Here is a 14,430-nt window from a genome sequence, read left to right on the forward strand (position 1 = left end):
GCAGCCTTGGGGCTGTGCCCACTGCCCTGGGGAGCCTGTTCAGTGCCCAACCAGCCTGGGGGGGAAGAACCTTGCCCTGAGATCCACCCTGAGCCTGCCCTGACACAGCTCCAGCCATTCCCTGGGGGCTGTCCCTGCTCCCCCCAGAGCAGAGCTCAGTCCTGCCCCTCCTCTGCCCCTGCCCAGGAAGAAGTAATAATCCAAATATTCACAGATGTTTGCTCTTCTGTAACCAGTTAATAAGTGTTCATTCTGGTTGTACAGACAAGCTCAGAGATCTGTATCTTAAAATCAGGACAGATGATGTAATGGGAATCCCAGGCACACGTGGGAATACTCTGCAGACACATCTTGCTGTGGGCAGAGAATGACCATGGGCTTGAAGGAACAGGAGGAAAGAGAAAAAAGACCAGGACAGCTGCACTGGAAATTCAGAGGTTGGTAATGACACAGGTTTGCTCAGTGGTCCTTAATCCTCTTATTAGACTGTGCCCCCTTCAAGACAAAATGAACCAGAGAAGCTGTGACTGCCCCAGCCCTGGAAGTGTCCAAGGCCAGGTTGGAGCAACCTGGGCTGGTGGAAGGTGTCCCTGCCCATGGCAGGGGGTGGGACTGGATGTGCTTTAAGGTCCCTTCCAACCCAAACCATTCTGGGGTTCTGTGAACAGGGTTCCTCTCTTAAGCTTCTCACCCACAGGTGCTTCGTGCAGCCCCTTCCAGGGCTCCTGAAAATCCCTGGGGCACCACTGGCTGGGGAGGTTCGTGGTGGGATATGGGATACAGAGGCAAACTCCATAAACCCCTTGTCCTCAGGCTCTCATAGGTTTCGTTACTGTTGAAAAAGGTTTTGGGGGTTTTTGAATAAATTTCAAGAAAGAGTCAAACGACACCTGCCACTTCTCCTTTGGGACAAAGCTTCTGGATTGTGCAGGAGGCAGCAGCAACCTGGACCAGCTGTGACCAGCACCCAGGTGGTCCTCAGCATCCTGACCTTTCCACCCTGCTCCTGGTGAGAGGAGATGTAACCCCTGTTACAGAGAGCGATGGGAACACGGAGAGCAGGTGGATCAAAATCCATCCCCTGGGTGAGGCAGAGCCACTCAGGGCTCTGACAGCGCTCCCAGCCCTGCCTGTGGTCTGTTCCCCTGGTTACAACTCGTCCCTTCTCCCTCTCTGCGATGTTTTATCCTCTGCATCTTCCCAAAGCACGGTGTGTAATCCCAAAGCAATGCATTATGTAGTGGCACCAGGAATCCAAATTTGTTTTGCTGTGTTGGGTCCCAGCAGGGCAGTGGCTGCAGAGGACTCGAAACCAAAGCCACTCTTTGCCTCCATATCTTTGCCACTTATTAACAAGTGCAGGGAGAAAAGCAGCAGAACAAACCCACACCTTGGCCTTTTTGCTCCCGAGAGCATCAGTGAAAGGGCAATTAAAAGGAAGTGCAGCTTTCTGCTTCTGGTTGAGCAGGTTTGATGGGTGGTTTAAAAGGAAAAAAAAAGGAAAAAAACCCACAGTGTTTCACATGCCTCCCTGTCATTTTTCACAGGAGAATGCCCATTAAAAGGCAGAGCCATGAATTCCCATGTAAGGAGCTCAGCCTGGTCCTGCTGGGTGATGTGCACTGGCTGTGCAGAGATTATACACAGGGTTGGTGGGCAGAGGGGCAGCCTGGCTTGTTTAAATATTCCCAGAGACCTGGACAAGCTCTAAGCTGCTCCCTGCACCTGTGTCCTCCCCCCAGGTTGGTACTGCCAAGGGATAAGTACCCATAAGCGTCAAACACTTCCCAAGTGAGTTTTGAGTGCTGTTAATTCTTTCCGTGATTCTTTTCATGGGAGAAAACGAAGCAGGACTGAGCAACTGAGTGAATGTCTTCGACCTCTAAAACACAACTGGGTGTGCTAGAAGCACATCCTGCCTAAAATAAAAGTGTGAAACTACCAGCTCCCGTCCCCCTTTTTCGCTGATCTCAAGCAGCTCCCCTCCCTGCAGGAGGGTTTTGCTGTTGTGCTTGTTCCCAGCCAGCCCAGCTCCAGCGTGGAGCCCAACTAATAATCCCCCCAGAACTTATTAGCTCAGGTTTTGTGGAGTGTGTGGCCTCTAATGAGGGTGTTCTTCACTGTTGAGGCAGCACTGAACTAATGCCCCCTCGGGGTGGGCTCTCCCAGGCTTCAGACCCCGCTCAGCGTGCGAGGACGTGGATGATTTGTAACGCAGGTCTTTCCACCGCTGTTCAGGGAGGTGTCCCCGCTGCTAAGGTTGGTTTGCAACAGTTTTTTTGAGCTGCTGGGAAAGTTTCAGGGTACTGGAGGGAAGCTGGATTTGTATCACTGTTAAAAAACACACAAAGGAAGTGAAAGAAAAAGCGCAAATTGGTGCAAAACTCCAGCGTGGATGCTCTGTGGGTGCCTCTTTCTGTAAGGAAGGGTGAGACAACCTCAACGTGGCACACGTGAAAAGGATTAAAACCTGGTTTGATATTTGATTTCAGGATGGATTTATTGACTTCTGGTTTTGGGGGTGAATCAGGTGATTGTGGTTTTGAACAGCTTCTGTGCCACCTTTTAATATGTGGTGTCTGTTTTTTCCTGGAAGGAACTCCTGAAACTTGTGTGGGGTCAGAAGTTGGAATGGCCCTGCGTGAAGAAGATGCCTCAAAGCAGAGTCATTCAACATCTCTAATCAACCCCTTGTGTAGATAAGGGCAACATGGTGATGGTCTAAGAGAGAAAATTGGAGAGTGAAAGAAAGGTCACCTTTTTGATCTCCTGCCTATTTGGGGCCTTCTCATTGAATTTTTACAGGGAAGAAAGGCAAGATTCTAGTTTTGCTCAGTGGAGTTGGGAGCGTCAAGGTCCCCAGATCACTGACCTGGGGTGACTCATGGCTGGTGATGAGGGTCACATTTAGCAGTGAAGGTACAGAGCCACCACAGGTGATTTTTAAGCTGATTGTCCATTTTCCCAAAGGAATTTTCCTGTTCAAACAGGATTAATCCCAAGCAGTGGGGTCTTTGCCTTGGGAGGTTGGACCACGGCTTTCAAGCACAGTATGAGCTGATGATCCCTCTGGTTTTCCTAACCAGTCATTTAGGACTTCAGATGTCAGCCTGGCAGACTCCCACAAACTCTGCCCTGCTTTCCTAGCACAGCTATTTTTTGGTGTGGAGAGCAAGGCCCACGAAGGGAACTCACTCCTCAAGGTCTGCTTGGCCTTGGTGGCATGTGGAGCTCTGGGCTCACCCGAGGGTGGTGATGGTGGCAGGAGCACGATGCCAATGTGGTGACACTCCAACAGCCTCATTAATTCACCCAGTGCTCATGCATGGAGCTGCCTGGCACCTTGCAGAGACTTGGGTCACCCGTCACGTGTGGTCCAGGCTGGTGGAGATGATGACACGTCATGTTTTGTGGAGTCTTCTTGAAGTTTGGAAGAGGAAGAGCAGCGTGAAGAACCACGTCCTGCTGCTCTGGACTGTGACAGTGGTTTTTTTTTTAGCTTAATAGCCTGATTATCTCACTTGCTTCTCTCTTACTGCACTTGTTCTAATGCCTACAGTGACACACAGTGGTGATGGGTTTGTGCTCTGCCAAAGCACTTGCCTTGACACGGGAGGTACAGGACACTGTGGATGGTGGGAATGGGGACTGCCACGCTCCCCTTGCAGGAACACACTGCCCTGGGCTGGATCCACCTGCTGCTGGGACTTGGGCTGCAAACTGCTCCTCAGATGGCCAGATGAGGAAGCTTGGGAGCTTTTTACTCTTCCATCCAATATATTGCTCATTTCCTACTGAGTTTCTTCCCAATCAGCAGAGAACTGCAGGTCTCATAAGCTGATTTGTACCAGAAATGCCACACTCAAATCCTCTATTTTCTGTGACAGTGCAATTATTTTTTTTTTGTCCTTGTGTAAGAAGCCACTGAAATGAGAGTTCACTTTTGGCTGTTGGGTTTGGCTGTTGCTCCTCACGCTCCCATTGTGCCGGAGAGCCCAGCAGGCAAGTGTGGCTCCCCTGGTCCTTAGGAGAACATTCTTCATTGTCACTGGGTGTGTTCACCTTTCCTCTCCAGGTGATGTGTTTGTAGATGGCAGTTTTCATCAGGATTATTCCATTACTCCATTTCTGAAGATTTTTGGATTTTCTTTTCTTTTCACTTGCTTTGAGAAGGAAAATGATCAGATGATGGGAAGTCTTGGGCTGTCTTCCTGCTTGAGCTGTTGCTCCACTTGGCAGACTGGAGAGTGGCTGTGTAGAATCATAAATCACAGACTGGTTTGGGTTGGAAGGACCTTAAAGCTCATCTAATTCCACCCCCCTGCCACAGGCAGGAACATCTTCCACTAGCCCAGGTCTCTCCTAGCCCTGTCCAACCTGGCCTTGGACACTTCCAGGGTAGCTCCAGGCAAGCCTCTATTTCCAAATCCCAACTTTCCCAGCTATAAAGAAGATGCAAAAACATCCTGTTAGAAAGGTCTGGAAGTTGGAGGCAAGCTGGAAACAAATGCACTTCAAATGGGTGGAAAACATGGAATCATCTGTTTGTGAGGCACCATCCCTACCAGCAGCAGTACCTGGAACTCGAGCTGCACCCCTGGAGATGGTTCTGGGCTGAGTGAGGAGTCCCCTTGGCGTGTCCCGGCGTGGGAGAAGCAGCTCGGTGAAGCAGAGCAGATGTGCTGGGTCTCCGTCCTCCCGAGAACGCTCCCCGCTGGCAGCGCGACACAACCGCGCGGGTCAAGGTCAAGTTGTTGGCAGCTGCATCCCTGCCGAGCCGAGCCAAAGGGGCATAACCCCCCCCCCCCCAAAAACAAAAAAACCCACCAGAATCCCTCGTCTCCGCAGTGCCGCCGGGCCAGAGGGCAGCGGGCTGGGGTTGGCAGCCCGCGGGGTCCCGGGGGAAGGGGCGGCCGCGGGCGCGCAGCGATGCCGGGCTGCTCCTCCGCCCGCGGGGGCGCAGCCAATTGGCGGGGCTGGAGCAGCGACACATGAAATATGATAATTTTCTGCCGAACAGGAGGAGGAGGAGGAGGAGGAGGAGGGGGGGGGAGAGAGAGGGAGGGCGGGAGAGCCGCTGGCTCCCGATGGTTCGCATGCCGGGGGCTGCCGAGAGGAGCGGCCCGAGCGGAGCCGCCGCAGCCCGGGGATGGCCCCTCGCTCCCCGCTCCCCGACCAGGACGATGCCGATGCCACCCAGGTGGGCCGGGCGCCGGTGGCACCAGGGGGACGCTGCCAGGGGGTGCCAGGCCTGGGGGACCCCCAGCTTTGGGGACTTATTGGCAGAGCGCTGTCCCCCCGGGAGGCTGTGCCGCTCACCGGCGCTTTGCGGTGCTGGCTTAGTGGAGGGCTGAGCTCTTTTTTTTCTTTTTCTTTTTTTTTTTTTTTTTTTAAGGGGGGGTTTTGGTGGGGTTTGCTAAAAACCCCGAAATCCCACTCCTGCAGGAACGCTTTAATGCTGTGCCAGGGCTGCTCGGTTCAAACTTCGCAGCCTGATCCTTAGTTTGATGGGAAGCACTTGACAGAGCTCCTCTCTGCATGTCATTAACCCTCTCACACCCCTGCCTGGCACGGAAACTGTTAATCCCTAAAATTCACTCGCAACAGATTTAACCCTGACAAGGAGCGACCGTAGAACTCCCGGCATGGCATCCAGCAGCTGTTCATTTTTATAATGACTTTGCATTTATCCCAGAGCTGGAGAGCTGGGTGGCAAGTTTTCAGATCATTATTATTATTATTATTATTATTTTCCCAAAGGCGAGGGGGACCTATTAAAAAAAAAAAATAATCCTACAATAATCTTCCTGAAGCAAAGCTGTGAGTGCAAACCACCCTCCCCCTGCTCCGGCTGTGCCGTCGCTGCCGTTTTATTAATTTCTCTGCGCCGTGAGTGACAGTCCTCCAGAAGTGATAATTGGTGCACTGTGTCTTTAAAAGGTTAAAACCCTTTTCAAAAAGGCCTAGACTCATAGTGGGAAAAGACAAGAGAGGCTTTGGCTGGCTTTGGATCCAGAAAACAGCTGCTGATTAGAGTCTGCGTCTTCGGGCTGGATTTATTACATATTTTTCAGCAGCAGGGATTCTAGGAGGAAGCTTCCGTTTGGGTTTCTTGCTCGTGGTTTATTTTTATTCAGAGGAATAACAGAGGAAGGATTTGTTCCGGCTGGAGCATGCTCACAACCTGCAAGACCTCCCATTATTAAACTGCCTACTTTGGGCTTTAATATACATGGAGTGTTTTTGTTATTATTTTTTTATTTTTATTAGCGTTCTTGTTGTTTTGGCAGGGGGCCTCTCTCTGTTTTTTTTCTTTTATTATCTTTTTTAAATAATTTATTTTGAAAGGAAGCTGATCTCGTAATGAGCTTTCTCCTTCCTCACTTGAAACAGGTGCTAATGAAAGAATGCAAATAGCACCGGCTGAGCCGAACATTTCATAAAGAAGGGAACAGCCACCGACCCCAAAGGCTCCGGGATCTGCCCGCCGGCCCCCACCAAAGGTAGGCGCGGGGGCTTTTGTCGCTATTTTTGTCGTTCTCTGCGTGGATATTCGCTCGGGTTTTTTCTTTCCCCCCTCCCTCGCTGCGGCCGGCGAGATTCCATTTTGCCTCCCGAAAGGTGTCAGGTTGCCACGGGGCGCGCTCGGACGCTCGTATTCCCGATGGATACGGCGCCTGGATCTCCGGGGTGGCCGCGCCTGGAGCGATGGGCGAGCGCTGGGCGAGCCCGGCGGTGTCACAGCCCAGCCCCGCAGCCGCGTCCCCGCCACGCTCGCAGCTACTTTGCCGCTTAATTAGCGCTGGCTGTCGCATGAATTTATCGTCGCTTGACAGCAACTTCATTTTCTCCCAACGTGCCGGGAGAGAGAGAGAGAGAGAGAGAGAGGATGGTTATTTTAGCGCTGGCGGGTGGGAGGCAGCGCTGGGGGCGGTGGGAGGGAGGGAGGGAGCGAGCGCCGGGTGTGTGACAGCGCCGTGTGACAGGGACCCGGCCGTGCGCAGGGACACGCGGCTCCCGGGGCATCCCGGCCACTGCGGCGCTGGAAAAATGGACATGTTGCTCCACGGGGGAGCCTGGTCCTGCTCCCGGAGCCTGTGCCCGGGGCCTGCTCCGCTTCCCAAGCTGCGTTCGCGCTCCCTGCGGAGCGCAGGCGGCCGATCCCCGGTGCTACACAGCGCGGGGATGGATGTCACAAAATAACATCCCGAGCCTGCTTTTAACAGCTGAATCCCCGCACAAAGCAGCGGGGTTTGCACCCCCTGCCTGAGCTTATTTTCCCGAGCTAGGGTCTGGCGTTCAGGCATCATCCTGCCGAGGTGGGTGCTTTGGGGAGCCCGAGTTTCCAGCGGAGGCAGGAGGAGGATCCGCAGCCCATGCGGTACCTGCCCGCGGCTCCCGCCGGGGCTCCGGCTTCGCTGCCGTGTTCCGACTGCAGTGGCCTCTCCGAGGGCCAAATCCGGCCCTCCTCGGGATCATCCGGCTCCTGCGGCTGGATGAACCTCCGAGGGCAGGAATTAGCCCTTTGTCTGGAAGTTTGCGTTTATATTTTGCGGTGTTTACTTGTGTTGGAGCCGTATGTTTCTTCTCTCTGAGTGCATGCGGGTTATTTGTAGGTTTTTCTCCTGCCTGTTTAGGGAAGGATCTGCAGAAAAGTTTACCCCAATTAACTGTGGGAGCTGAGGGTGGGCAGCACATGAAATAAAATGCTCATTTTATATAAACAACCCCTTGGGGCTTCCTAGAAAGAGAACTTGTGAAGGTCTAACCTGACAGAGGAAGAGCAACCAAAACTCAGCACGAAGTCTGTGCCCCCCTTCCCAAAATCAGATAATTTTTAGTTAAGAGTTTGATATGGAGGTGTGTGCAGGAGAACAGGATTAAAATCTGGAGCCAGTGGGAGGGGAATATCCCTCTGCACCTGGTTTTGGTGGGGCTGGGAGCACCTCGAGTCCCCTGACCTCCTGCTCTGCCAGAAAACACAAATCCAAGTACTACTGGGTGCTGGCAACCCCCAGCCTCGTGCTTTGGGATGGGAAGGACACTGATCTTTCCCAAACCTTCCTCTCCCTGGTGCTGAGGCCACTGGTCCTGTGGGACCGTGGTTTCCCCCTGTTTTCCTTGGGAAGGAGCGTGTCCAATGTTACTTTATTTTCCTTTTCCTTCTGGAGATCGCAATCCTTCCAGCTGCAACAAAAATGTGTACGTGGTGGTGGTGGTGGGGGGGGTTGGTCTTTATTCCTTGCTCCTTTGGATGAGCCTCGTGTGCCTGGCTCTCTGCTCAGCACTGCCATGCCCTGCTGGGAACGGGGAACGTTTCGGATGAGAAACCTCCCCCCCAAAAAATGCCCAAATGGGTGGTAACTAAGGAGGGAGAGGATGGGAAGGGGTTTCTTTTCCCCCTCTCAAAGGGCATGGGCTTCTGCTGTGCCACAAAAGCCTGTGAGCGCTGCCCAGCCCAAACCCTCATCCAGCAGTTTGGGCAGCACACGGTGGATTTTGGCTCAGCTTGTACCCAGAGCCAGGGGGTTCTGTGCAGGGGTGGGGGCATCTGAGTCCTGCCAGGAGTTGCTCTGTTGGGAGCTCTCCCATCTTAGGACTGGTGGGGGTTGGTGGCTCTGCATCACTGACTTTTATCCTTTCATCACCTCCTGAGGAAGGGAAATGAAACTGTTGTTCTCCCAGGCAGCACCAGAGTTTGGCTCATCTGACAATATCCTTGTGAAGGAGTCTGTGCATTATTTTCCTTGTAAGGGATGCTGTTAATTGCTTTGCTTGAAAGAGTTGTAAAACTCCCATAAACACGTATAACATGCAGGGTTGTGGCTTCCAAATGGCTCTCCAGCATCTTGGCCCTTCCCTGGTGATGATTGTGGCTGGCCTGTTGTGGAGATGGGAATATTTGCTGGCAGCTGAGATAGCTGCTGACGGGCCAAGAAGTTTGATGGAGCCCTGGAGGAGCTTCCTGGGTCAGAGTGATTAAAGGCCTCCTCCTCAGGTGCACTTTAATTCTGGATTTCCACCTGGGCCAGCAATTCCCAAAACTGTATCTCTGTTCAGGGTGTGGAGCTGGTGAGGAAGGGATCAGTGCCAGGAGAGCAGGAACACACTGTTGACCTAAACCCATGATTTTTAATTGGGCTAGCTGTGAGTGAATCTTTCTGCCTCGTGCTGGTAGGAGCACAAACAACTCCAGATTTTTTGGGGGCTAAAAAAAATTATCTCTTTCATCCGTGTGAAGCTGAATCTCTGCAGTTAATGCAGATGTCTAATGTGGGATACGGGGATGCACCAAGGAGCAGCAGAGCCCAACTCGGATTTATTTGCTTGTTTAAAGGTGTGTGTTGCCATCTGAAAACGATCTTCAAAAATATTTCACAGGGCTGGTGGTTGCTCACCCATATTTAACCCCATTTCTGACCTTACTGCAGAGGGGATGTCGAGATTCACGGGCCAAATCTCCTCATTTAGGTCTTTAAACAGCTCAGAAACTTTTATGCCAAGAATGGAAACATCCCAGCTCTGTAGACTGTGGATTTGCTCCACTCTGATCTCGGTGGTTCACTGAGGTGGGGGGGGGGGACCAGCCTGGCCTTTTTTGTTCCTATTTAACCTTTCTGGGTCTCACTTTTTCTCCTGCCTGGGAAACAGGGAGGAGGGAGGGGGAGCTGCTTGGCCAAGATCTCAGTGTGAGTCCCTGGCAGATTGAAAATACCAGTAATAAGTTTTGACTCTAAGCTCCAACTGCAGACAGCAGCACTCACTGGGGTTGTGGGGTTTTTATTTTTTTTTTTTTTAGATCATTATTTGCTGGGGGGACTCTGGTGCTGTAGGGAAATGCAGGGGGGAAACACATTTCCCTGTAGCTCCATGTAATTTTTTTGCACTGAAGAGAAGCCCCCAGAGAAGGTCCTGGGGGAGTGGCTGCTCTGGTGGGGGTGAATGTCCCAACTGGCTGCTGGTTCTGGGGACTGGGATGATTTAAGCAGGCACGTTGCACGTGGTGTGGCCAGTTTGGTCTCTCGGGGGGGGCTGTGTGTGTGCAAACCCTCATGTCCAGGGACATGGGATGCTGCTGGAATCCCCAGGGAACCCAGAAATAGCTGCTGGGATGGTCCCCAGGAGGAGCCCAGCTGCTGGTCCCAGCCTAGGGTTGGATGGGATGTTGTGACCCAGGATGCCCCCATGACCCTAATCCTGGTTGATCTGCAGCTGGGAGAGGAGGATCCCACAGCCCTGCTGCTCCAGGCTCTCTGCATGGGGATCCCACGGGGATTCAAGTCCTTGGGATGGGTTTTCCACCCCTGGAACAGCCCAGGTTTCCAGGGCAGCACAGGGACCTTGCCCTCCCATCTCGTGGCTCTGGCAGCTCCTGCCGTGGGACACGTGGGCACCTTGGAGAGGAGCTTGGTCGATAAATGCCACGGAGGAGAAAAACCACAGGTGTCTGGAGCACCTCCTGCCTTCCTGGAGGAAGGACCGAGGGCTCTGCTGACTCACAGCCCCGGGTTTGGAGGGGGGGTGGTGCTGATGAGTAAAGGCTGAAGTAAGGAGTGATGCACTGGAAATCAGTCACCCCAGAAGGGATGACTCCTCAAGTGCCACTGAGAAAGGCAAGTGCTGCTCGTGGTGATGTCAGGGATGATTTCAGAGTCCTTGAAAATGTGTCTCAGCTCCGCACAAAACTTCTTACCTGCTTTTTTTTTTAGTTGTCTTCAGGGTTTAAGTGCATTTTTTACATCACAGTGGGGAGTTACTGTTAAAGGATGGCTTTGGAAACAAAAGGTCTGGGTGTTTTGAAATAACCAAAAATCGAGTTTTACATGGAATTTTATAAATGCTCAAGTGCAAAAGAGCAGGTTCCTAGGACAGGCTCAGCTGCACAAGCATCATGCCAGTCCCAGACCCTTTAACCCTCATCCATCCCATGGTTTCAAAGGCATTTCCAATCCCCACTGGCCAGTTCCCCTTTACCTGTGTCTTTTAGTCCATAAAAAACAAATTTTTAATCCCTTATCTTGATTGTTGTGGCCTTTACCTGGTTCTGGGTTGCTTTCCAGAGTCCCTGCAACCCCCTCCTTCACTGGCACGTTCACATTCACCTCAGTTTTGGAGCCACTTTTTGGTTGCTTGGACTCATATTTTCAATTTATTTTATTTTTTTTTTTCCCCCTGTAGTTCTGGCATCAGACTGAATTTCATGGGAGGGTGAAAATCAGTGAGACAAACAGATTGTTTTGTTTTTAATGGCTGTTCAAAAGCAGCTTGGCCAGGTTTCTGCTGAAGACTCCTTGCTGCAAGGAAGGAGTTCTCCAGACAATCCAGTGTAGCAGGGATGTCCCCAGCAAGCACAACACAAACCTTACTGATAGTTTGATTAGAGCTTTGATTAAAGCTTTGATTAATTCACTGGACAGTAAGGGGGGGGGGGAAAAAAAGCTCTGCTACCTGGCAAGTGGAGGGGGCAAACATGGGCTGGGGAGTTGGCAGAGTATTTAAATAAATAAGAATTTATTAATTAAATAAATAAGAATAAATTTAAATTTGAAACCAGTAAATTTTAGTGGTTATTTTTAGGAATTCATTTTAATGAATTAATTGAATTTTATTAAGAAAATTAGGAAAATGAAGAAAAATATTAGTTTAATTTATAAAATTTTGTATTAATAAGAATGAAACAGGTGGGAAATTATTTATTTATTTAAATAAGTATTTAGTTAAATAAATAAATTTTCAGATTTAAATAAATAAGGGTAACCAATAGAAATCATTATAGCCAAGCGAGTTGTCTTTTGGAGTGTTGAACCTGCCTTGGTTTACAGTGAGAGCAAAAGGTGTTTCTCAGCTGGGGGCAGAAATTACATCACTTTACTCCTCAATTACGTTCGATTAAGCACCAGTGGGATTTAGTTTTCCTTTGGGAAGCCTTGGGGACCTGGAAGTGAAAGTGTGATGGAAGGTTGTGCTCCTAAATTGCACGGAATGGGGGATTATTTGCCCTCCTGCCCAGTGCAGGGGGTGCTCGATGCTTGGGTTGGTGCCACCCAAGGGTCTCCTTGGTGTTTACAGGCAGGTTTGGAGACAAAAGACCTCCTGTTTCTGTTTTTTACCGAAATATTCACCCTCTGAGGCAAAAATGTGGCTTGAGTTCCTTGCTGGCACCTCAGCAAATGCCAGGGCTGTTTGGTGTTTGGTGGCACCAGCCCAGCTGTGCTGCTGGGGCAGGGTCCACCTCCCAGAACTGGTTTTGGGGGACAGATTTTAGGGTGTTCCTGAAATTTTTAGCACCCCCCCCCCCCCAGAAGGTAAAACCAGAAAGGAGATGCCCTTCAGGGAATGGTGACCCCAGCAAGGAGATGTCCTGTGCAGGGACAGTGACCCAGGGCAGCCCAGAGCGGGAGTTGTGTCAGGCTGAGGGTGGGCTTTGCTCATGGGGGGGCTCCAGGCTCGTTTCACTTCTGATTGTAATTCCACACTCCATTTCCAACCCCCCTTTGTCAACTGGCAGGGATGGATGATGCGAGTAGCCAGGCACTAGCACAGTGTGATAACACCAGCACTCACAGATATCCTGGAGAACCTACATGGGGAGTACCAGGAAGGCGACTAAATTCCCAGAATAAACGATTTAGCTGGAATTTGCCTTCTCAAGGAACAGAGGAATGCAACAAGTGCCGGGAAAGCTGGACAAAAGCTCTGTGAATTGTGGACCTGCACCTGGCAGGACCCAAATTCCTTTTGCCTCTGGAATTTCGGGGTGCAATGGGGGCCTGTTCCCTCCTGGCTAAATCACAGCTCTGGCACCGCCTTGCACTTCCCAGAGCTGTCTCCTGGTGTGATGTGATCGCTCAGGAAGATTTTGCAGATCATATGATAACCCTCAGATCAGGAGGACTCTGAGGAAGCTGCAATTAGTCCATACCCCCAGTTATTCTTAGCCTGTATCCACAGTTATCCTGGGCTTTGTTTTTGGGATGCTCTGTACACTTTAAAGCCATGAACCCACCCCCTGTTCCTCACACAGGCTGGGGAAAGTGAAAATCAAGAGGGTAATTTTCCCATCTAACTGCACATAACAGGTTTCTGTCGCTCCTGTTGCTATTTCTGTCAGTGTTTATCTGGTTTTTTTTCCCTCAGTCACTTGGATTTTGCTCAGTGTTTGCCACTGCAAAAGCTGCTCAGGGACTCGTGCTGTCTGCACTGGCAGGTCAAAAATGCATCTCAGGGAAAAAAAAAAAATAAAATCTTGATTATGAACAAACTTTTCTGGTTCTCCCCTGAGTGAATACCCATCAAAGGAACTCGGTGATCCAGAGCAAACTGCCCAGGTGGAGGAGGGGGGAGGACTCCTGAATTAATATCCCATCGAGTTGTGAAGTTAAGCCGTGCAAAGATGGAATAAGGAAGCGAGAGGTTGAATGTGTAATCACAACCCCCCTTTGTCTGCGGGGTGTTTGTGAGAGAAACTGCAATCTTGTGTCATTTACAACTTTCAATAAATAGATATTTAAGATCAGCTCGATCATGTAATTAAAGACTTTTGACACATGGCCAGATGCTCTGTCTTTATGTTTGTGTAAATGAGAGCAGGGGGTGGCTCTGCCCCGCTCTGCCTGTGCTCAAATGCCCGACAAAAACAGCTCTTTGTCCTGATGGAACCGCATTTGCTGCATCTCGTGGGAGGGAGGGATGTTTGGGACCGTCCCCTCCCTGGGGAAACTGGAAATGGGGGTAATCTAATGGGCTAAAGGGAACTAAAGGTGTTGTTGCCGCTGTTTATGAAAGGTGTGCCCTCAGGCAGGAGCGTTGCCCTGGTTTTCCAGTGTTTTGGGAAGGAAATTCAAGCTGCCCGATGGATGGGTGGTGACTGTCCCGAAGGGTGAGCGCTGAGCTTTGGGGGTGGGGGATGAGCTTTGGGGGCTGAACCCAAGATCTGGAGCAGGTCAGGGGCTCACAGAATCACACAATCAGTTGGGTGGAAAAGCCCTCCCAGCCCACGGAGCCCACCCTGTGCCCCATCCCCACCTTGTCCCCCAGCCCAGAGCTCTGAGTGCCACGTCCTGTCCTTCCCTGGACACCTCCAGGGGTGGGGACTCCAAACCCCCCTGGGCAGCCCCTGCCAAGGCCTGACCACCCTTTCCATGAGGAAATTCCTGCTGATGTCCAGCCTGACCCTCCCCTGGCCCAGCTGGAGGCCGTTCCCTCTCCTCCTGTCCCTGTTCCCTGGGAGCAGAGCCCGACCCCCCCCCGGCTCCCCCCTCCTGTCAGGGATTGCAGAGCCAGAAGGTCCCCCCTGAGCCTCCTTTTCTCCAGGCTGAGCCCCCCCAGCTCCCTCAGCTGCTCCTGCTGCTCCAGCCCCTTCCCAGGACACCTCCAGCCCCTCCATGCCCTTCTTGCCATGAAGGTACCAGAAGTGCCCCCAGCACCTCC

General features: G+C 51.6%; 1 protein-coding gene across 1 annotated transcript in view; it reads left to right on the top strand.

Moving 5' to 3' along the window:
• Positions 1–6,341: 6,341 nt before the first annotated feature.
• Positions 6,342–14,430, top strand: part of HIVEP3 (human immunodeficiency virus type I enhancer binding protein 3) — a 270,521-nt gene continuing 262,432 nt past the window's right edge. Inside the window, exon 1 of the mRNA XM_027899286.1 lies at positions 6,342–6,503. The gene's annotated coding sequence lies outside the window, so the exon portion shown is untranslated. The remainder of the gene's footprint in view (positions 6,504–14,430) is intronic.

The sequence above is a fragment of the Empidonax traillii genome, unplaced genomic scaffold, assembly GCF_003031625.1.
Source record: "Empidonax traillii isolate 1590-97213 ecotype Southwest subspecies unplaced genomic scaffold, ASM303162v1 scaffold654:size409090, whole genome shotgun sequence".
In the NCBI taxonomy this organism is placed as follows: domain Eukaryota; kingdom Metazoa; phylum Chordata; class Aves; order Passeriformes; family Tyrannidae; genus Empidonax; species Empidonax traillii.